Raw genomic sequence first — 25,228 nt, 5'->3', positions numbered from 1 at the left:
AAAAAATATATTTTATTGATTTTTTACAGAGAGGAAGGGAGAGGGATAGAGAGTTAGAAACATCGATGAGAGAGAAACATCGATCAGCTGCCTCCTGCACACTCCCCACTGGGGATGTGCCCGCAACCAAGGTACATGCCCTTGACCGGAATCGAACCTGGGACTTTTGAGTCCGCAGGCCGATGCTCTATCCACTGAGCCAAACTGGTTAGGGCAATTAATTCCCTTTTAATGTGCACGAATTTCATGCACCGGGCTACTAATATGGAATAATGCTAACTTACTATAAAAATAATGCCAGTATACACTATACATAGCTTTCATAGCTAGAATAGAGAAAAGCCACAGGTGACTGAATTATCACAAGGAAAAAGAGAGCAATGATCAGAGCTTTCCAACCCATGTTTCTCGGAAAAAGCCACCAACTAGGTACAGGTGCATAGATTTCAATCCCCTCAGCCTGTGGGCTGGCTGCTGGGGCTAAGGGTATTTTGGATGCCCCTAAACTATTGTCTCCTAAGAAGCAATCTAATGCTTTTAGAGCCTGTGGTCCTATGAATACTAATTGTTGCTTGTGCCCTGATGTGAAAAAAGATTGCAAACCACTAGAAAAACATTAACGAACTCTTATGTCACAGCAGTCACACTGAGGAAAAGGACTTATTTTCGGAGGCTAAAGTCTGTCAGATATTAAGATCATTATTCTGTTATTGGTATTAAGGATTTGTTTTTAATTTCTAAATGTTTTGATTTTAGAATTTCATTAGATTTAAATGCAATAAAAAGTTGCTACCAAGGTTTTTATGTTTTTACATATTTCAGTAATGTTAGCATAACAGTGCTTTAAGTTAAAATGGAACTATAAGACTTTCTTTTCCCCTTTCAATGGGATCTGCACAAAACACAAGGTTGAAAAACCCTGGGATCAGTGGATCTGGAGCTCAAGTCTCGCTTGAATCAGGTCTACCACTGAGAAACTTTGTGATTCTGGGCAGTGACTGACCTTCGCTTGAAGCCTGTTTCCTCATTTGTAAGATAAGGATAGTTCCTGTCCATGGAGGGGTCTTTGTGAGGATTCAAGTCTATAAAGTGATTAAGCTCAGAACAGTAACAAACATTTGCAGGTTAGCAAAAAGAGTTGAATCTAAGGATGCTAAAAGTATTTTTCATAGCTAACAAAAGCATACTTTTAATTTTGTTCATTTAATCATTCATAGATAAAAGACAATGGAAACCTAACTTTATATATGTGACCATATTCCATCTTTAAGGGGGGTGGGAGACGGTTCTATTGCCTTAGAAGGAGGACTCCTACCCTTCTAAAAATACTGTCCCCGCAGCTGTTTAAAATTTATTTTTTTAGACCATAGCACCACTGTTTGGTTGTTTCCAATTTCTAAAACCACAAATAGTAAAAGTGTACTCAGTCTACTGCAAACATAAATAGCAAATGCACGCTTCAGCACTTTTTAAAGGATATGGAAATTGGCAACAAAAATGCAGTTCATGTCGAAAATTTATGACAGCCCTGCCATATTTCTTCAGAAATACAATCAGGTAAAAATTAGGAAGATCTCTACCAGCTGGGTGGTATTTTTATGTGTTTTTACTTATATTTTCACTAACTGAAAGACTTTCATTATGCAACTTCTGGCACTTGATAAAATAGAGCAATAGTACCTTTGCTAAAACCACAGTTTCTTTGGTTATGTTTAGCATTACACAAACATCTTTCACCTTAGATATCCTTTTGCATTAGAGTGTTTAATTTTAAATTGACTAAAGGGAATTTCTTTTTTCAGAATATTATGCTTTCTGGATATCATTAAACACAAGAATTGTATTTTCATAACTTTTTAAAAGACTGTGTGGTGTGCTACAATTATTAGGCATTTGGTTCCATAAAAATATTTGTGAAGACTACTGCTTAAAAATGAGAATATGAAAGTGATTCAGGGAAACATAGAGAAGATTGATTTACTGTGATGCTATAAATCAAAATTTTAAAACGTCCTGTTTTATAAAAAATGTAAAAAGGAACAACATGGACTTAGTGTCTCTTCCCTGATGCAGTTTATCTAAAAGAACCCATCCTCAGAAAACATCCTGGCAAAAAAGGTAGAAATAAATAATATTGACTGTTAAAGTTAACAATGGATAAAAAAAAGTTTTGTCATTAGGAATAATTCTTCAACACTCTATTTGTCATTACAGTGTTAGAATTCCTATTGCTACATATTTAAACTGGATTTTAAGAACCATTGCTTGAAATATTGAAAGATTGTTAATCTTTGATGAAATCAATTAAAAAGTTGTTGAATTAACACCAGAGTGAACAACAGATTAAATAAATGGGGGAGAAAATGGCACATGGTCATTTCAGGCAATTTTTGCTTTTAATTAATGATTCAAAAGTTGATGAACAATTAGCCAGCACTATAATTACTAAAATGATCTGAAAAGAAAAAAAAACTACCAAGGAATTTTTAAATGGCTCCTGTTTTTCACAGTGGTTCCTCTTTATATACATTTTTACTAAGCATGCTTAACTAATAAACATTTTCAAAGATTCACTAAATAGATGCTTATTGAACTGGATGAAAATTTTATATATCCCTTATATGGTTTTATAAACTAATAAAAATAATATAAGGAATTCATATTAAAATATGCAGTGTAACAAAATTAAGGTATATTGAATAACAAATAAAAGTTCTAGGGTACTTGCAGAAAAACAAACTGGATGTTATTTTTTTTAGTTTTCTGAACAGAGAAAAAAAAGTCAAGACTATAAAATTATTATGCTTTGTATTTTTAAGTCCCTATATACCTTAGGTAAGTAGTGGCTTTCTCATGTCTTTTAATAGACATTTGCTTTTTCCCAGATAACTGCTTTGCATTGAATTTACAAACTGAAAAGTGAACCTACTAAACAAAATCTAAAAAATACCCAAATTACATGTTAAATTAAGAAATTTAAAGATGTATTTGTCTCATCTACATTTAACATCTATTCAGCCTGTGAACTTAGAAAAGCATTCAGACTTACATTCTCCCTACTATGAATGTTGTTTCAATAAAACTTGATAATTCTACACCATTGCATTTCTACAAATTATCTAAAAGTATCTCAAAATTCTCAATTTATCTTTTATCTTGTCTGCTGACCAAGATCTCATCTGAAAAATTAGATATTCTGAATTGCCCATTATTACTTTAAAATGATACTTAATCTCATTTTCCTAAAATAAGAGATGATATAATCAATATGAAAGCTAGAAACAAAATATCTTTAAAGTAGCTTTCCAAAATAGGAACATATATTCTAGTGAGGCAGTTTTCTGATTTGAAATAGGATCACTTTTACAAAAATTGAGTGTTATTTTGTACTCAGCAAGAGTAGAAGAAAAAAAAAGTATAAATGTCTGCCTCATTGGCCATAATCACAAGTGCTGAGATGGGAAGAAGTTAAGAATTGAACACTAGGCAGCTTTGGGAGCATACAAAACTTACGATTTTAAACTAGAAAGTTTCCTCCTAATACTTTATGATAGTTCAAGTTAAAATTAATTTTTTAAAATTAACCATAAGAAAATGGAGAAAAAAAAGAATCAGTCTCTGGTATATTACAATAGTTTACTGAAAATTTCACTTGTGAAAAAAAAAATCAAGCTTCAGAATTTGGGAATAACCACAATATAATGAATCAATGTGCCATCTATAATAACATTGACATACTTAAAAGAACATCGATTTTAAGCTGCAAAAATAATTAATTTTTTTTTAAATAGCTTGATCCTAAGTTAGTTATTAATAGCTGACAGGAATGATTTTTGACTAAGTGCTATAACTTTTTAATTCTATACACACAGTCTGTGAGTTCTGACTTAAGCCATGCTACCTGGAATTATAACACCAAGAACACTAATGTCTTAGTTGTTGAAACAGTTACCTATTGTGTTTGAGTAGACACATTAACTTCAAATTATATCTGTTATTTTAAGCTCTGAATAACATGAAACTAAATCATGTGATTGAGGGTATAGAAAATTGTAAGAGAATAGCTACAAACAGACCGATTATAACACTTTAGTTCCCCGTACTGTTACTTCCTTTACAAATATTTGTGTTATTTCATAAAATTTTTAAATCTTAAGAAAGAAATCATTACACTTTCTATTAGTGCCTATAAAGGCTGCTGTCATCCTCAAGGATAGAGTCTCCTTAAATTAGTAATACAATTTTATGTTTCAAAATTTATTAACCCAAGATAATAAGATACATTGATTTAAAAAAATACTTTTAAAATGTTATGCTGCATTAAATTATGTATACAGTTAATGGATACCTCTAATATAGAGGTAAGTCTGTTTTCCCTTGCCAGAAAATAAATCTGCTTAATTTTAAATTACTTTATCACACCATTACAAACTTAAATTATATACAATTAATGTAACCTGAGACCTACTCTGGTCACCTGAGGAATTACCAATTAAAGCAGAATCTTCACAATTCAGCAGCACCTTAAATAATTTGATGAGAAAAATTATTTTTTGCATATTTATCCTTAACCACATGAAAATCATTTCCTTGGCTTCTGACAGTGAAAAAAAAAAATCACTTGTTTTGGAGCAAAGTATACACCAAAATAACTCAATAGACTATTTTTCCTACATTATGGTCAGGCAACAAACCCTACCAAATACTGAAGATTGACATTTGTAGGTAATTCAATAGTAGAATGATGAGTCTTCAGTACTTTCACAGTAGCATAATTTTTCACATTACTTGAAACTACTGCTAAACCTGTAACACATTTTCTGTTTGCTATGGGTATTTTTCTCTATCATTAAGCCTAAAAGGAATATCTTTTATTTGCTTGCAGTACAAAAAGCATTAATATTTCATCAATGTTTTCCATTTTTGCAATGCATGACTTTGAACTCTAGATTTTTCGAAGATCAGTTAAACATTGTTTCCTTAAGACCAGAACCTTACTTGAGGCTGCAGCTTGACTGACAAGAATTTTTCAGTTTGTATCTTAAATACCATAATCTAGCTTCAATCCATGTAGACAACAACAAGGGGAGGCACTCAGTCATGTTACATCCCGCATCAACCAAACACCTATAAGAATCATTTCTCTATGCAACAGTCAAAGGAAAAAAAAAAGGAAAATAATAGGAGGAAATAAAACACTAATTAGCAACAACACATCTCTATATTAACTTTTTTAATTCAATTCAGCAAATCCTATCTAATAATAGACAAACATGGTAATTAACCGTACCTTTGCTACTATCGCCATTGGCTGATCAGCGTGATATGCAAATTAACCGCCAACAAAGATGGCGGCTAATTTGCATACTGCAGGCAGGTCTGGACACCGGGAGCCGCCATCCAGGCCCCTGTGTGCGACCCCAGGAGCCGCCGGAAAGCCGGGCTGCAGGCAAGGCGGCCCCCTGGGACCCAGGAGCCCGTCAGCGCGGTCTGCAGGCAAAGCAGCGATCAAGCTATGAGGAGGAGGGTGGGGGGCGGAAGGAGCTACAGGAGCAGCTCTGGCCAGAGACTGAAGACTCCAGCCGGAGCAAGGAGCAAAGACTGAAGGCTCCAGCCACAGCGAAGACTGTGTCCAGAGCGAAGATGGAAGGCAGTGGCCAGAGTGAAGGTCTGGGTCCCGGGTGCCAGAGGAAAACTAGTGCTGGCAGCCAGGGGAAAGAAGGCCTATTGCACGAATCTTCGTACAACGGGCCTCTAGTATTTAATAAAAACGTCAATATGTGAATGTAGCGAGTGCCATGTTTGATCAGATGCCAGGAGCCTCCAAATGATAAGCATTTAGAAATTTGTTCTCCAACTGTATTATTGTATGAAGTATTGTCCATATAATTGCCATGTAATTTTATTGTCTATTTCTAAATGGTTACCAGTATTAAATGACAGTAAAATTTTCTAATGTTAAATGCAAATAAGTATACATGAATACATTAATGAGAAATAAATGTAGAATCAAAATGGCCAGTAAAATAGTTAAAGCACAAACCATTTTGACTGATTTTTTAATCAACAAACTTTCAAGATTTCAAAATCACGTATTTGTATAAGTCCAGCTAGTATAATAATCTCACATATATTATATGCTAATTATCACTTACTACATGGAATGTACTGTTGATAAGCACTTTATATTTTTGAACTTAATTAATGCTCAAAACTCCCTTCACTTTATAGGTGATGAAAATAATGCTCAGAGGGGTTAAGGAAGTTGCCAGAAGTCACAGTTACTAAGTGGTAGATAGTTGGTTCCAAAGTCCATACTCTTGTAAGCATCAGAGTAAAATATGACTTTGTAAAATTTGAAAAAAAAAAATGTGTTACATTCACTGATATAATATCTGGATGAAATATGTACAAGATTATTATACTTTAAGCCTTATATAAAATTATTGAACTTGTAACAAATGGTCATTCTATAACTTATTTATCTTCTACTTTCAAAGGAACAAAATCAAATTCATATTTACCTATTTTAAAGTTTGAATACTCTTGATTTGATTTAAACAGTCATAAGCACATGCCTACGAGTCTCCTTATGGAAACAAGATGAGGAGTTCAAAGTAAGTGAACTCATTAAAAACACGTATTAAAAACAAGTTTTAAAAAAAGCACAATAAACTATATAATAAAATAATTAAATATATATTAAGCTGTATTTTTTACTGTAATTTTAACATTTAAATTTAAATAAATAATAATATAACATTTATTTTACCTTTAATGTGAACAAAAAGCTACCCGTTTAAACTGGCTCAATTATCTCTCATTTTAAAAACTGAATGTCATTCTAGAGTTTAATATAAGAATTAATAAATGCAAATAATCTTGTTAGGCAGCTTCCCAATTTAAAATGCAAGAATTAATTTCTAATTGCATGACTTATTGTTCACTCAGGCTAGTTTCTTAGTTCTTTTTCAGTGAGTAATGTTTCGTGCTTGGTCAAATACAGGAAGTTACACCATGAATAGAATGTAATTATCTGTAATGAGAGTAAGTTATTCCATATTCCCATTTTGAAAAATAAATTAATATATCAACACACTCTATAACGTTTATATAAACATTAAAATACTAGCTAGCTGAGAGTGAAAAGAACATAATCAGGATAATTTCAGACCATGCATAATCATTCTTCACAGAATTTTTATTACACAGTATGGAATGGATTATAGTAAATGTATTTCACACATGCTATTTCTTATTCAAAGGGAAAAAGAGAATAGGATATAGAAAAGTTTTAGCCAAATCTTTATTCATATCCACCATTCATGGACGCCACTGTAATTGAAAGACATTTCCAAACAGATAGCTGTGGACCTCATTTTCCTTTAAAATAATATGCCTTTCACATCTGTTCCAACTAAAACATTCATGTTCTTAAACTTTACCAAACTGCCTTATGCTTAGTTTTTAAAATATTGTAGTTTTATTTTGCTTTACTTTAACTTACAACTAGTTAAGCTCATAAAATATAGTTCAAATTTTCAAATTATGTTAACATATTAAAAATAGTATAGTATGTATACTAATCAACATTTACATCAGTTATTTTCAAAGTTCCTGAAACTTCACATTTTTAACTGATCTTCTTGCAACTTCCTAAAATGGGATAAATTCTGTATTTTGTCATTTTAAATTAATGTGAATTCATTTTTAATTTCATTTTGAATATATCTTACAAAATAGTCAAAGTTCTCAAACTCAGACATCAAAATGAATACTATTAAATGTTCAATATTTCACTTTTCTTTTGACCTACTTAATAATTAAAAATATACACACGCTATTAAAATATGATGTAATAATCTTTGAATTAATGATGATACTCCTTGGAACGGCTACTAAGTTATAAGATTTCAGATAATTCTGAAATGAGCTAAAAGAAGTTTCAGATACAGGGCATATTAAAACAAAATAATTATAAAAGGATGAATAAATAGAGGAAAAAGAGAAGAAAGGAAAACAGTAAATTCCTTATGTGCTTCTCAATGAAATATATTTAAAAAGCAAAAATCTACAGTAATAAAAATGTAGGATTACTGTGCATCTAACAATAAATTCAAAGGTATTTACAAAGTTGATGCAAACAATCTAATGCTTTTAACCAATGACCTTTTGCATAAAGTAGTCAGATGTCCAGTTTAGAAAGAACTCCTGAATAATTTTATTCATGGGCTTTTCTTAACATCTAGATTTAAAGATCTTGTAAACTATCACCACTCCTCTCATCAAACTCCCTATTTTGAAATATCTTTGCTATTCAATTTAGATTATTTATCTAGAACAGGCACTTAATATTTCTCAACAAAATAAACGTAACATTTTTAATAATGTAAAATTCTACTGAATGTACTGAAGAATGAAATAATACAACTGAGGGGGTACTCATACTTTTTACTCTGATTTTCAGGTGCAAACATTCATAACATAGAAGGAAATGACAGCATAAATTAGGAACATCTATAAATGTATGCACATGCATAAAAAAATAGCCAGAGAATAACTGCAAAGCAACACCAAATACAAAACAGGAAGGTACAGCCCTGGCTGGTTTGGCTCAGTGGATAGAGCGTCGGCCTGCGGACTGAAGGGTCCCGGGTTCGATTCCGGTCAAGGGCATGTACCTTGGTTGCAGGCACATCCCCAGTGGGAGTTGTGCAGGAGGCAGCTGATTGATATTTCTAACTCTCTATCCCTCTCCCTTCCTCTCTGTAAAAAATCAATAAAATATATTTAAAATTTTTAAAAAAAAACAAAACACAAAAAACAGGAAGGTACAAACTACACACAAATAGTGATAAACTATAAAATAAAGATAACGTAATCAAGGATGAGATTATTGATGGGAGTCTCCAAGGACAAAGTTTTGTACCATGGTTAGGAGGAAGGTTTGAATTTGAATTAAAAAACAGAAAGAAGCAGTCATTTTAAATGTGTATAGAGAACATGAAGGCATGGAGAAGATGGTGATAAACAAAGGCAATGAAGGGACAAAAGAAATAGAAAATGATAAGTGAAGGCAACATGAAAAACTAAAATATAAAAGGTATAGTCCATAACTTTAATAAATGGCATTAACATTTATACAATTATTCAGATCAAAATCTCAGGTGTCATCAGTGACACTTTCTCTCCTTTATACTCTGGAGCTAAATAATCAACAATTCCTTTTACGCTACCTCCTAAATATATCTTGAATTAATTTCCTCTCTAGTTCCCCAGTAACATCATCCATTATTAAGACTAACCATCTTTCACCTGAACTACATCTGTGGTCTCCTACGTGGTCTCCCTGTATCCCCTTGCCCCCATCTCCAACTCACCCTCACTTGAAACCTACTCTCTACTAGGTTGATAGGTTTGAAATGTAAATGAGTTCCTTACTCCCTTACTAAAAAGCCTTTCAGTGGTTTAGCAATGATCTCAGAAAAAAGCCCAGAATCTTTCACAAGACATACACTGATTTGGTCCTTACCTGCGTTTCAGTTCACCTTGCCCTGGCCATGAAGGAACCTGTCTTCTCTCTCTCTCTCTCTCTTCAACACCAGGCAATCTCAATTGTAACTTTCCCAAGGAAGTCTTCCTTGAATTCTTCTCCTCAACCCCCTCAGGCTGTGTTCTAACAAACTCAGATCAATGGATATTTATCACAGCCCCGGATGGATTATACTTATAATTATTTGATGACTTTTAATTATCTTTTAAATTGTGGATTTCTATAAGGAGCTGTAAATTCCATAGGTGAGGGACAATATCTTTTGTGTATCCATTCTCCATTGTCCAGACAAGAAAATAATGGCTAAGCCAAGAAGACACAAATGTTGCCACCCAGAAATTTCACAGGATATAAGAAACTCTCAGGTCACCAAATAGTCAATCTAGGAAAACACTTACACATGATCTGCTCCATTGATTTCTGACTATCCTCATCAGAGCCCTCAGATTCAAAGAAGTGCTTCAAAGAATAGGTGAAGGAACCAGCCAGCAAGATGTTGGTACCACCTACCACACACCTCTGCCCTTGCGCCAAACAAATAAGCTTCATTTTTTACTATTAATTTTTAATTAAATTTATTGGGGTGACATTGTTTAATAAGATTATATAGGCTTCAAGTGTACATTTCTATAATATGTGATCTGTATATTGCATGGTGTGCCCACCACCCAAAGTCAGGTCATCTTTCGTCACCATATATTTGACCCCCTTTACTCTTTATTACCCCCACCCCCTTCCGTCTGATAACCACCATACTGTTGCCTGTGTATGAGTTTCAGTTTTATACCCCACATATGAATGAAATAATACAGTTCTTGACTGATTTATTTTGCTTAGCATAATATTCTCAAGGTCCCGAAGTATCCTTCAATAGATGATTGGATAAGTAAGATGTGGTACATATATACAATGGAATACTACTCAGTCATACATAAAGATGAAATACTGCCATTTGCAACAACATGGATGGACCTTGAGAATAAGCTTCATTTTTTTATGTATTTTTACATATTGGATTTCACATAACATTTCATTTAGAGAAAAAAAAACACGTTTTAAAACCTCTATGCTCAGTAATTTCCAAATCCTGACCTGCAGTCCATCTATTCATATAAAATACTTTCCTCCAGCTATCACTCATAACATACGGATAAAAAAACACCCTACTAACCCTGGCTAAAACACAAAATCATCTTAATTCTTCAATTCCTTGATTCATCCCTTCTAACTTCTTTCTATCTCCCCTTCCCCCATTTCCACTGCTTTCAGGAAATAACAGATTCAGATCCTTTTTGTTCCTAGAATTATTATACCAGCTTTTTCCCCCATTGATTTGAGAGAGAGAGAGAGAGAGAGAGAGAGAGAGAGATTGATTTGTTGTTCCACTTATTTATGCATTCATTGATTGATTCTTTTATGTGCCCTGATGGGAGATTGAACCCACAGCCTTGGCCTGTTGGGATGATGCTCTAACCAACTGAGGTATCTGACCATAGCAGCTTTTTCATTTGGCTTACTTAACTCCAATCTTTCCTTCCTTAAAAAACATCCATGTTGAACTCATCTTTTTCAGATGGTACTTTCATTTACAGCAGTGAACAAAACTGACTAAAATATCCATCTGTGTAAAGAATATACTTTAATAGGTAAAAATGATAATATATGAATAAATAAATAAGTTAGGTATTTACAGTGTCAGTGAGGTGGTCTTTGGAGAAAAATAAGGTAGGGAAGGGTTCTCTTATTCTTTAGAGATCCAGGAGATGAGAAGCAACCAGCATCTAAGGAGTGAGTGGATATAACTAATGAGGTAAAGAAAAACCAGAAGAGTGAGGTTCTAATAGGCAAGTAAATAAAGTCTTTTATAAAAAGGAAGTGATCAACTGTGTCACATGCCAGTGATAGGTCAAGGAAGATGAGCATTGAAAAATTACCAGTAGATTTAGCAATACATAGACGTCACTAGTGACCTGGAGAAGATCAGAAGTCTGAATGAAGTGGATTCAAGACAGAAGGGTATGAGAGCTGGAGAGAGAACAGACAACTCTTTTTGAGGAATGCTGCTTAAAAGAGAGCAGTGTAATGGGATGGTAAATGGAGAGTGATGGAGAATCAAGATGTGGTTGTTCCTGCTATCTGTTGTTTTTGATGGGAAATTTTATGCAACTCTATATGCTGAATCAAGTAGAAACAGAAAACCAGGGGTCCTCAAACTTTCTAAACAGGGGGCCAGTTCACTGTCCCTCAGACCATTGGAGGGCCGGACTATAGTTTAAAAAAAAACTATGAACAAATTCCTATGCACACAGCAGCGGCAAAAACACCCGGCGGGCCAGATAAATGTTTGCGGGCTGCATGTGGCCCGCGGGCCATAGTTTGAGGACCCCTGCAGAAAACACAAAGAAATTCTGGAGTAACGTTCTTGAGGAGGTGAGACAAATCGAATCAAATGCACATGTACATGGGCTGGCCTTATATATAAGGACAGGTAAGTTCATCCATAGTAACAGTTGGGAAGTAGGCATGGATTGATGTATATTTAGTGATGGAAACTTCAGTATATTTTCTGTGACTAGTTATATCCTCTCAATGAAAAAGGGAGTAAAATCAGCAACTGAGTGAGGACATGGAAGAAGGTGCTGAAGGTTTAAGGAGAGAGGAGAACATGTGAGATGGCTGTCTAAAATAATGAAAGAGTAAATAGACTAAAAGAATGAAAGTTTACAAAAAAAAAGAATAAGTAGCAGTCAGTGGCCATGATTTAAACTAGAAAAGCATTATGTTTTTTCTTCAGACACATTGACTTGTGCCTATGCAAGCACAGAGTAGGCAGAAAGCTGAATTTAATCAAGGGAAGAAGAGAGAGAGAAGCAAAATAATTGAGGGAGAAAGGATAGAGAGAAAATGAAGCTAAACAGTTGAGGATATTTTTATTGTGATGATTATAATAACAAACTTCAGACTATAGATGAGTAAAGCAGGGAGGTAACAATTCCAGAATGGCAAGAAAATAAAAAAGGTCCAATCATTGGATTTGGAGTTGGAATAGCAAAGAGGTGTGCTATAAAAAGAAACAGTGGTGATCAAAAAGAGTGAAAGTCATAAAATTGAGATTATAAAGTGGTTGCTGGTATTGATAATAACAAAATTAAAAGTAGAATCAGGAGAATTCATACTTAAGGTATGGTGCAGAACAAGATGTTCCAATATCCATTCTCCCTGAGAAAACCATCTATGAACATAGCTTCAACTGCCAGTCATTACATTGCTAATTTTAAAACATCTGTCTTCAGTCCCTAAATAATCTGGACCCATATTTGACTGACTACTGGATTATCAATTTATGAAATCCCAAAATGTATCAAATTTCACTTGCCTCAAACAAAAGACACCAAATCATGCCCCAAATCTGAAACTATTTTTTACCATCTCCTAAGCCCAAAACTCATTCTAAACTTCTGAGTTCAGAACCTCTCATGTCCTATGAATTCTACTTCTTAAGTATGCTTCAAATTTTTGTACTTTTCTTCAATCCCAGTGATGTCAACTTAGCACAACCCCTTAGCATGTCTCACCTCGACTATTGAGTACAGTCTCATGATTGGTCTTCCTGTCTCAAAAGGCAAATACTGCTGCCAAATCAATCATTCTGGAAATTCTGATTTTGAGCATTCCATTCCTCTAAGTAATAATTCTTCAATACTTCTTATCACCTATAGCAATGCTTCCTAAAATTTATGTTTATTTCATGAACAGCAGATGTGATCAGTATTTTGGCACTACTGTTACTCTTTCACATGCGCCAGGATGATGGGGAATATTTATTGGGAAGCTCTGTCCTACAAATGAAGTCCAAATTCTATGAAGGTATTCCACATTTTGTCTCTGTTTACTGTACCAGTCTTATTTCTCCCTGCACTGTATATTCCAGCCTCTATCAAAAAAAATTAGTAATTCTCTCTCTTGCCTTCATATACACATTCTCAAGCCTTTACACATTTCCCTCTGTCTAAAATACCCCTCCTCACTATCTACAGAGCAAACATGGTAGACTTCTTTTGTCATCTAACATCACCATTTTGAATACATCTTCCTTACTTAATGCAGAGCCTTTTAAGGGAAGGATTATATTTCATTTTCCAGAACATAAGAGGATGTTAATTAACAACAGAAAAATAAAAATCAGAATGAAATTCTTGCTTCTTATATATTACTCCATGTAATCACAATACCAAAAAGCATTAATGAAAAATATTAAGAGTGAAAAGGGAAATGTAAGTATACATATGGAAAATGAAAACATATCTATTTATATATTACTCAACTATACATAGAATTATTACCTCACACGACTTTAAAATCCAAAGGAGAACAACAATTATCTTATTTTATTAGTGGAAAAAGTAACATTGAGGGAAATTAGGTAATTTGATAAGGTTACACTTGTGAGTAAGTGGATAATATAAAAACCTCATTCTCCAATTGAAATGCAATTAATTTTGAAACAAAAATGTAATCCAAACTCTCAAATGTTGGGAAATTTAAAATATAATGCCATATAAACATCTCAAAGAAGAAATCAAAATATATTAGAAAATATTTAGAATTGGATGATAATGAAGGCTGATATACCAAATGTGATAGTGTGATTTATAAGAAATATATATTTGATCTTAATCACAGTTCATGGCTCATTGCTCCTAAAACTCATAAAATTTCTTAAGTGATCACAGCAATAGTAATGTCTTTTGTTATGCTAATGAGGTGACTTTTGGAAAGTCCCTAGGTAATTAAGGACTGAAGATGGTTGCTAGGAAAACATCCCATCAGCTTATCCTCCTCCACCCCACCCCTCACCCCTGGTAGGGAAGAGGGCCTGAAGATTGAGTTCAATCCCCACTGACTAATGATTTCATTGCCTATGTAGTGAAGCCTCCAAAACATACACACACACACACACACACACACACACACACACACACTCTAAAAGGACAAGGTTCAGAGAGTCTCCTAGCTGGTGAACACATGCAGATTCAGGGAGAGGTGCCTATTCAGTGAACATGGAAACCTGCGCTTCCCACATACCTTGCCCTGTGCATTTGGCTCTTCCTAAATTATATCCTTTTATAAAAAAACAGGCAATCTTGTAAGTAAAATGTTTCCTTGAGTTCAGTGAGCCACACTAATAATGGAATACAAGGAGGGGGAATTACTAGAACCATCTAACTGGTCATCAGAAGCATGGGTAACAACCTAGACTAGCCACTGTCAAGTGAGGTGAGGGTGGGGCCAGTCTTGTAGGACTGAGCCCTTAACCTATGGGATCTGGCATGGTGGTGTGGGGAAAACCAACAAGCAAAACACACACACACACACACTGAAATTGGTGTTGATGCCACACACACACACACACACACACACACACTGAAATTGGTGTTGATGTCCTTGTAATAACCTGGTTATCATTTAAAAGGAAAGGAATAAAGGGAAGACTAGATACTATAGGCATGCCATTTATAGGTTGGCTAATTTAACACTCCAGGTCTGTTCCCCACTGATCAATGTGGGGAAAGGACTGGACAAAGGCAGTTTGGACCCATGCTCAGTAAGGTCCCAGTGTGGAAAGGTGTTTGCCCATCAGTCACACCTGGAAGCAAGTCAGTGGCCAGAATAGGCCTGGACACTGCAAGGGCACGAAACCTGAATATTTGAACTTCTGAACAAAGGAGCACACTCCTTTGCTCTTGGCCTTTGGCCCTCTCACACACTCCCCTGCACCCACATGGCCCACACAATGGACTTTAACTACCCTGAATGCTGAACTACGCCTGGCTGCAACATGGAACAGAAGCTCTGGACACGGGCTTTGCTTTTGGCTCTGCTGAAACCCCACCTGCACCCCTTTCAGGACTGGTTTAAGGTGCATGGGACTTTGGAACCCAAGAAATGTAACTCCACACAAATAAAGCCTTTACTACATCTCATTCTTCAGTGGGATCTTCTGAAAATTCTTATTTCAGCGGTACCTCAAGGACCCCACTCCCATTCGTGTCTGAGAAATCTGACCCATTAATTCTTCAGGCAACAGTGTCAGAATCATACCAAAACATGTGGGATACAGCTAAAGCTATAGGGTGGGAAGCATACATTGGAAGACAAAACATCAATGTGTTTATTGTTTAACTCAGATGTTGCAGAGGTAAAGAGTGAGTCCAAACAAAGGCAAAGAAACGAAATAGTAGTTATAAGAGCAGAAAACAATGTAAAAACAAAAAAGGAAAAGCTATTTTTAAATAGTTTACACAAGATTGATCAAGGAAAAGAAATACACAATATTAGAAATGAAAAGGTCATTATAACCACACAGAGAAAATATTATAAATACATTTATTGAGATAAATTTGAAAATGAGATTAATTAGACAGCTTCATAATATAATAAAATGAATTTAAAAATATAGCAAACCTAAATACACTGATGACTGTTAAACAAATTCAAAGTGTAGTTTTAAAAAAACCCCACTTCATTCCTCACCATGCACATACACATGCACACACACATACATTCCCAGCCCGGCTAGATGATTTTACAGCTGAGTGAAATAAAACCATCTATAAACAGATATTCTTGTCCTAATATCAATGGTTCTACAAAAGAGATAAAGGTGGAAATTACTCTTATGTACTAGGAAATATAAATACCTGCCTATAACAGATCCAACAAGGAAGACTAAATACATAAGGATTTTGATTGGTTTGTTTTCATGTAATAAAAAGTCCAGACGTAGGTGATTGCTGATATTGGTTTAATGGTTTTATTAGTTTCCTATTGCTATTGAAATAAATTACCACAAACTGGGAGGCCTGAAGCAACACAACTGTGTTATCTTATAGTCCTAGAGGTTAGAAGTTGGAAATTGGTTTCACTGGACTGCAATCAAGGTCTCCACAGGCCTGCATTTGAAGCTCGAGTTACCCTTTCCAGATTTTAAAGCTGCCTATGTGTAATAAAATGCTATAGAAAACAGAATACGGTTCCTCAAAAAATTAAAAATAAATTTATCACATGACACAGCAATTCTACTAAAATAAATTTATCACATGACAGAAAAATTCCACTAAAAGGATTGAAAGCAGGGTCTCAAACAGATATTTTACAGCCATGTTCATAGCTGCGTTATTCCTCATATCTAAAATGAGAAAGCAACCCAAGTATCCATCTAAGGATAGATGGATAAGCAAAATGTGAAACATACACACAATGATATATTATTCAGCCTTAAAAAGATGAAATTTTGAGGCAATTATGCTAAGTGAACTAAGCCAATCACAAAAAGACAAGTATGATTCTACTTACATAAAGTACTTAGAGGAGTTAAAACCATAAAGATAAAAAATAAAATGGTGACTGTCATGTGCTGGGAGAAAAGGTTAAAAATTACCTTTTAATGGTTACACAGTTTCAGTTTTATAAGATAAAAAAGGTTATAAAGATGGATGGTGGTGATAGTTATACAACACTAGAGGCCTGGTGCATGAAATTCGTGCACAGGGGGAAGGGGTGAGAGGAAGAGGTGGGGGGAGGGTCCCCTCAGCCCAGCCTGCACCTTTCCAATCCAGGACCCCTCAGGGGATGTCCGACTACCGATTTTGGCCCAATCCTCGGGGACTGGGCCTAAACTGGCAGTCAGACATCCCTTTCAAAATCCTGGACTGCTGGCTGCTAACTGCTCACCTGCCTGCCTGTCTGGTCACCCCCAAATGCCCCCCCCTGCCAGCCTGGTCCCCCCTCATGGCCCCCCCGCCAGCCTGGTCACCCCACGCAGCCTGCTGTTCAGTCGTTTGGTCGTCCCTCACTAACCCCCCTGCCAGCCTGGTTGCACCATGCAGCCTGCTTGTTCAGTCTTAGGGCCGTTCCCTCACTAACCTCCCTGCTGGCCTGGTCATAGGCAGCCATCTTGTGAGGACGTGAGGGTTAATTTGCATATTATCTCTTTATTATATAGGATTATGAATGTACTTAATACCACTGAAATGAACATTTAAAAATTAGTAAGACAGTAAATTTTATGCCATATATATTTTACCACCAAAAAATGGTGGGGGAGGGGGTGGTGGGATATAACCAGTTAACTGCCACGATATTTTGAATTTAATTTAAAAAGGTCCACCACTTGCATCTATAAACACTTATGGTGCACAAATGGTTAAAATATAGTGCGTCCCAAAAATGTATACATACATCTTGAATAATTGAAAAGGCAGTGTTTATTGAATACATTTCATTTTTAAAATTGAGCTATCAGCTGTTAAAGTGTATATACATCTTTTTCGGATACCCTGTATATATATATACAGCTTAGATTATACAAGTGCTATTCTCCCTAATATTACAAAACAAGAATCAGAAACAGAAAATAATTCTTCTGGCCACACAATTCATATAGTATATGCCCTGAAGAGAGAAATATATCTATTTACTGCTTTAGTCTAAGTTTCATTATGTTTCCTTTAGCTTTTGTATCTCACCACACTTATCTTTCTAGAGGGTTTGGGTATCATTGTTCAATCACAGAACCCCTAAATATAAGCATTCTAGTGCTCAACTAAATCTAAAGCAAATTGCTGGATGAACAATACAACAAGCATTTGTTCTAAAATGGGTTAATATCTGTAATGTATAAAAAGCCATTTAAATGTAATATGAAAAGGTCAGTGCCTCAAAAGAAGAATGACCTGTTTGTAACTCACAGAAGAACAAACACAAATGTCCAAAACCTTTGACAAAATGTTCAAGTTCACTAAGAGAAATGTAAATTAAATAAGCTATCATTCTACATTGGTAATGATAAAAGACATAAATACTAGTGCTGGTGAAGCTGTTGGAGAAATAAATATTCAAAGCCAATGTTGCAATGAGTATAAGTCAGTACACTCAACAATTTGGTGATATTAATCATAACATTAAATGATCAGTCCTACTGAAACAGTGGTTTCACTCTAGGTAGATATCCAATAATAAAAGACTGAACAAATTATTAAGAATAAAGATGTTCATTAAGTGTTGGCTAAACATTTAAAAGCTAGAAACAATATAAATGTTTACCAACAGAAACTACCAGAATAAATAATAGGATTATGCAGATATAAAAATAACAAAGGAAACTGTAAGTACTGACATAGAAAGATGTCCATAACATATCACAAGGTTTACAAAAATTTTGTCTTTTGTTGCAAATTAAAATAGTTTGATTCATCTTTCTGATTATAAAGATAATTCTGAATCACATCAAGTATGTGTGTAATACAGAAAAGATTTAAAAAATCCTTTTAGCAAAAAAAAAAAATCTTCCTATGTCACACTAGAAAGATTTTTAGGCTCAGTCATATAAACATTACTCCAAATTCACAATTAAAACAATAGTCTTTAGTACAAACTTTCTATCATTTTAACCTAAAGATCTCTAAAATTCTTATGCTATACCATGAAGAACACTGAAGTTGGCACTAAAGAGGATTTATTTAGAAGTTTCTAACTCATTTAAATTTACACAATATACCACTCAAAGGTGACAACCAAGTCAATAATGTAAACAATCTTGTCAAGATAATAACATTCAGAAGACTTAAGATTGTGGAAAAAAAAAAAAGGTCTACAGACTGAAAGCAATTAACTCTAGGAAGTAATTTTAAACAATAAAATAATGTACAAATGAGCAAGCATAGCTCACAGCTTATAGTATCAAACGATTCAGTGACCACCCAAGTACATAACAGCTCAGGAGGAAGAAATGGGTTTTCTACAACACCTTATGAAAAAAAATTAAATATCTGACCACACACATTCCAAATCCATGCAGTTATAGAGGAGTGAAAAAACAGGAAAAATGATATAAAAATGAAGAAAAAGTAAAAATTATGCCAAAAAAAGTGTTTTGATTGCCACATCGAAAAAAAACTAACTATAGTAAAAGCTAATGAAAGGAAATCAGCATTATAAGAAAGAAATACAAAAACTTTTGTCTAGTGATTAATTTACTCTATTAATTTAAAACACTAGAACTACATAAGCATTTAAATTTGCATCATAAAGAATAGACTATTTTAAAATAAAGACTAAATGTTATTCCATTGCAGATGTTTGTGAATATGCAGAAAAAAGAATAAAATACATTTATGAGAGCTAGGATAGTCAATAGTATCTGTTTACAAAACTGCTTGAGCCAGTATAGTAAGAAGCTAGGAAAATTCCTTGGCAAGTGGAATGGAGAAACTGAGATAGATAGCTGATTCAAACTGGCCCAATCCAGTATCCTGACTCACCTGCCTCCTTCTCCCTTGCAGGACCATTCCCTTAATCATTAATCCCTCAGGACAATGAGGTTTCCATCAGCATCAAATAATCTTAGAAACAAAGCCTCCAGTCTGTGGACCACAGAGTTTTGGTCAAAGTATAGATAACCTCTAGGCCTCAGTTGTATTTCAGCTCCAGGCCCAGAAAAAAAGCAACACCAGATGAAGCCATGCCTGGTTGGCATCAGGACCAGACACAATGACTGATGACCCCTTACCCTAGTGCCAACCAATCAGTAATGACCACGACCCTGAAAGGAGGACACACCTGGAAAGCTGATGAATATTCTATTGAGATCCTCCTCTGAGAGCTCCCCTAAAATTCCTGCCTTAAAAACAGATAAAATCCCTTTAGGCAAAGGATCCACCATTCTGGTTCTTTCTTTTTCTTTTTTTCTCTGCCTCTCTCTTCCTCTCACACCTATGCCTTCCTCCCACTTCTTTGCTAGGGCATGTATCTTTGCTTTCTTTCCCCAAGGACCTTTCTTTTGCCTCAGTAACTTGCTAATTTATTCTCACAATAATCCTACATATTATTTCTATAATTTCATACCAGATATAGCAAATCCAAACTATAATGATATATTTGAGTTGAGTGTATTAAAACCATAAATTTGTTTTAGTTATTTTAAGGCAGCTAAATTGTTTTAAATAGTTTTCTGGCCCTGACTGGTTTGGCTCAGTGGATAGAGCATCAGCCTGCGGAATGAAAGGTCCCGGGTTCAATTCCGGTCAAGGGGGCATGTACCTTGGTTGCGGGCACATCCCCAGTGGGGAGTGTGCAGGAGGCAGCTGATCGATGTTTCTCTCTCATCGATGTTTCTAACTCTCTATCCCTTTCCCTTCCTCTCTGTAAAAAATCAATAAAATATATTTAAAAAAAATAAATAGTTTTCTGCCACTATTGGGTATACACTCTAAGTCTATAACACATCTCTATATATAAAACTTAAGTTTTATATATAGAGATGTGTTATAGACTTATAGAATATACCTTGTTTACTCAAACACAGGGAAAAAATAAGAAAATTTCAGTTTCCATAATGACAAAATGTGCTGATAAAATAAGCTTAATAAATTTTCATATTTTTAATATTTTTAATGATTTTTAGTTTATAAAGTGAAAGAATACTGAAAATGCTCTCTATTTACACTACCATCAAGCCTATTTAATTAACTGAAAAGGAAATAGTGAAAAAAAATTTATATTAAAAGTAGAGCGACCCTGGCTGGGTGGCTCAGTTGATTGGAGCATCTTCCAGTACACCAAGAGGTGGCAGGTTCAATTCCGAGTCAGGGCACATACCCAGGTTGAAGGTTCGATCTCTAGTCAGGGGCATACAGGAGGCAACTGATAGATGTTTCTCTCTCTTTCTCTCTCTCTCCTTCTCTCTTAAAAAAAAATCAATAAAATATTTTAAAAAGTAGAGCAATCTGAGGACTAAGGACAGTTCAACAGTCTCTGTCCATATAGTTATTCCCAAAAGCCAAGTTCTAGCATCATAAAAATATGTTCATACTGCAATTACATTTAAAAGGCAATGCAATGATTGGAGATTACAAAGATGTCTTTATAACAGAATTTCTAAAATTAAAATAGTTACAAACATTATTTGTATTACATATCCTAAGAAAAAAATCTATCCTCAGAAATTCAGCATTTGTAATATTCATTAATTTAATGAATTTCTTAACCCTATCAAGTATGCATGTTTATCCCTTCACAACTGTGTTTAACTTACTTAACACAATTCTACATCTCAGCCTTAAAAATACACAAATGATTAATTATAAGATACTTCTCATAAAAACATAAAATTCATCCAATTTCAATTATTATCTTTTGCTGCTAGTTGTAGACTAGTAACAAGCTTCCCAAGTAAATGAGTATTTATACTTGGGTTTCATTTTCCATTTTATGTTTCAGATGCAAAACTTATCATTAGTAAAAGAAAGATGGACCAACACCTGTTGCATTTCCAGAGCTATAGGATACCCAGAGCCAACTGGCAGCTTTATGCTATGAATAGCGAGAAACAAAGACAGGAAATAAAGAAAGGTAAAAACTTGAGTATGGCTACTTCACTGAGCAACTCAACAGTAATACCTTAATTTAACATTTTGTCTGCCAAGACAAATTAAAAACAAACTGAGGTTATAAAGCACTTTAGGGTAACACAGCTAATGTTTTTAAATGGGATGGTGGGAAGTTGGTGAGAATGAGAAATATATTCCAAATAATAAAAATAACAAATTTTTATATCTCACTTTTCTCAAAATAAGGAGAGGAAAGAAAAACTAAAGCACAACTTCATATATACACTCAAAGTACATACTAAACTTTTGACAATTTGAAATAGAGAATTTGAAAACACACAGTAATAGAATAGCCATGCAACAGTACCTATGAAGGAGTAACCTCTACAACTAAGTCATCTTCCAGCTGGTCCTCAAGTGTCAGTTTATGCCAGGGGATGCCCAGATATTCAGTTAATTATTCTGGGTGGGTTTTTCTGTTGTTGTTGTTTTGAGGGTGTTGCTGGATGAGATTAACTTTTAAATCATTGGACTGAAAAAAGCAGTGTCCTCCACAATGTGGGTGAAGCCCTACACGGAACAAAATGCTGTCCCTCCAGCAAATAGAGAATTCTTCCACCCCATGGGCCTTAAACTGGAACACAGGCTCTTCAAACTGAAACATCACCTGATCCTAATTCTACAGCAGCTTCTAGCCTTACTTGCCAACCTCCATAACCACATGAGCCCATTTCTTTATTCATTCTTTCTCTCTCTCTCTCTCTCTCTCTCTCTCTCTCTCTCTCTCTCTTTCTCCACACACACACACACACACACACACACACACACACACACACCCCTAATGGTTCAATTTGACTAGCAAACCCTTCCTAAACATCTTCCAACACTAAATTCATTATGATTAATTTACACCAGGATTATTGTTTATGAGATCATAGAGAAGAAATAATCCTGCACAAAAGCATTTTATTTGAACAAATTAACAAAACACTTTAAAATGTGCTAAAATGAATACTAACATTTTTTAAAATCACATGTAAAATCAAAATTATGGCCTCCTGTTTTATAAAAGTTATGAATTTTATAAAGAGTAAGTTACTTTAAATGTTACTGGTTTCTGTTATTTATCATTTTTATTTTTTACTTATTTTTATTATTTTACTTACTATTATTGCAATAATCGTATTCCTGAAGTTACTTTTCCTAATGAACTTCTTGGGACTGTGTATGTCCCAGCAGGACAAAAGCCTTTAAACTTATTATTTCCCCTAGGAGAACTATAAATCAGCTTATGTTGAAAAAAACAGGTTTCTGAGTGAGCTGGATTTTTCATTCTGAGAGGTGATACTGTCTACTTAGCATGTAATACATGGAATGAAATATAAATATGAGCCATGAATTCTACTATACCAAACACCATAACAAAAATAACAACATTTGACATGTACTGAGTATCACTATGTTCCAAACATAGATGGCACTCTAAATACTTTTTATGTGTTATGCTATTGCATCTTTCCAAACAGCCTCTTTTGTTGATATATTCTCAGCCACATTTTGGATATGAGAAAACTGAAGCCCAAACGCCTCAAGTATTCCAAGAAAGCACAAACTAGTAAGTGGCTAACCCTCCAACCAAGTCCAGAGTGACTCTAAACCCAAATTCTTCGCCACCACACTATCCAACAGCTACTCTAAAGGGAAATGGTTTACCTTCCAGTAGTAAATCTTTCGGAACAGTTTGACTGAATCTATAAGTTATATTCAAAATAGCTGCTTCGTTGTGATACTGAATAAAATTATATGCACACAATCTCAAATTCTTATTGTTCAACAAAAAATGGTTGAGCAGTCCTTGAAAGATATTCACAGCAAATGTACCAAATTCTAAATCAACTATGATGTTCTAATAACTTCCCTTTTTAAAGCCATAAAAAGCCTAAACATTTTTTAAATGTTACCTATACTGATAAAGAGTGATATTTTGTTCAATTATTTAAAGTTCTCTAATCCTTTGCTAAGCCACATCAACATTACTGAATGGAAGCAGGAACAAGACTTCAAATTTCTAATTCCTATTTGGGATGAACAAATACTTATTTTTAAATTAAACTACTGAAATTTTTTAAATCTTTGGTGAAAATACTAAATATTTTCTTCATTTACCTAATATAATCACTATTCCTGCAGCATAACAACTTATAATTATTACACTTGAAGACTTTGAAAGTATAAAAATATGTAACTGGATATCAAGTTACTACCTTTATATCAATTTATAATTTTCTTCATTTAAGTAACAAATTTTCCAAGGAGCTCTCTGCTGATTGGAGGCTCCTCTAGGGTACAGTGGATTTGTACAAAACTGAATAGTCTCATGTTCTTAAAACCCCTAGAAATAGTTCAATGTGATTCGATAGTTCAATAGTTCAATGTGTAATAAAATATAACCACCAAATAAACCTGACATTTTGCCAAATTCTGTCTAACCTCCCAAATGTGAGATTATCTCCTTTGGAAATTATTTTTAGATTTAGGAAAAAGGACACAGAAATTATCTTAGATTAGAAAGCAAGAATGGGAAGAAATTAAAATTAATCCTCAGAAGAAAACCCATTCCAAAGATCAACAAAGGCTTTATATAAAATTATGAATGAAATGTTTTAATTGCTGTTAAAGGGGAAAATTAAGTTCAAATAGATTTTTCAGAGCCAATATAAAAATTGTAATGAGGCTACATTTTAAACTAATTAGTTAAAAATTAAAGACCCCTCCATATAGTTATAAATAGTTATATCTTAAAAGTTTACACTATTGGTAAACAACCAACTACATCCTCTTTATAAATGTCTTTCTTTTCACCAAAAGTATCAAAATCCAAAATAAATTCTCTTCGGAAATCTGGAAGGCTCAAGTAGCATTACTGAGAAACAAGTTTGCAGATACTAATCCAAATATTATTAGGGGAAAGGAGTAACTTCTTACCAACAGTAGTTTATTGTTAATGTTTGAGGAACTACCTCACAGTTTTCCACAGCAACTGCATTATTTTACATTCCTATCCGCAATGCACAAGCATTCCAATTTTTCCACATCTCACCAAGGCTTGCTATTTTGTGAGATTTTTATTTTTATAATAGACTTTTTAATGAGTGTGAAGTGGTAACTCATTGTGGTTTTGATTTGTATTTCTCTGAAAATTGGTGATGTTGAGCATCTTTTTGTATTCTTAATGGATACACACACACACACACACACACACACACACACACACACACACACACAC

At 34.3% G+C, this 25,228-nt stretch overlaps 1 protein-coding gene and 1 long non-coding RNA gene across 3 annotated transcripts in view; both read right to left on the bottom strand.

Annotated features, from left to right (window-relative positions):
• Positions 1-25,228, bottom strand: part of SUPT3H (SPT3 homolog, SAGA and STAGA complex component) — a 451,623-nt gene that overhangs the window by 321,872 nt on the left and 104,523 nt on the right. The window lies entirely within an intron of this gene.
• The window catches only part of LOC106725194, a 65,257-nt gene continuing 49,810 nt past the window's right edge, over positions 9,782-25,228 (bottom strand). The window contains exon 3 of the long non-coding RNA XR_001361060.1: positions 9,782-9,856. This is a non-coding gene — a long non-coding RNA (uncharacterized LOC106725194). The remainder of the gene's footprint in view (positions 9,857-25,228) is intronic.

This window comes from Myotis brandtii, unplaced genomic scaffold, assembly GCF_000412655.1.
Source record: "Myotis brandtii unplaced genomic scaffold, ASM41265v1 scaffold143, whole genome shotgun sequence".
Lineage (NCBI taxonomy): Eukaryota > Metazoa > Chordata > Mammalia > Chiroptera > Vespertilionidae > Myotis > Myotis brandtii.
The sequence above is the reverse complement of the archived record's forward strand: the minus strand, read 5'-3'. Positions and strand labels throughout refer to the sequence as shown.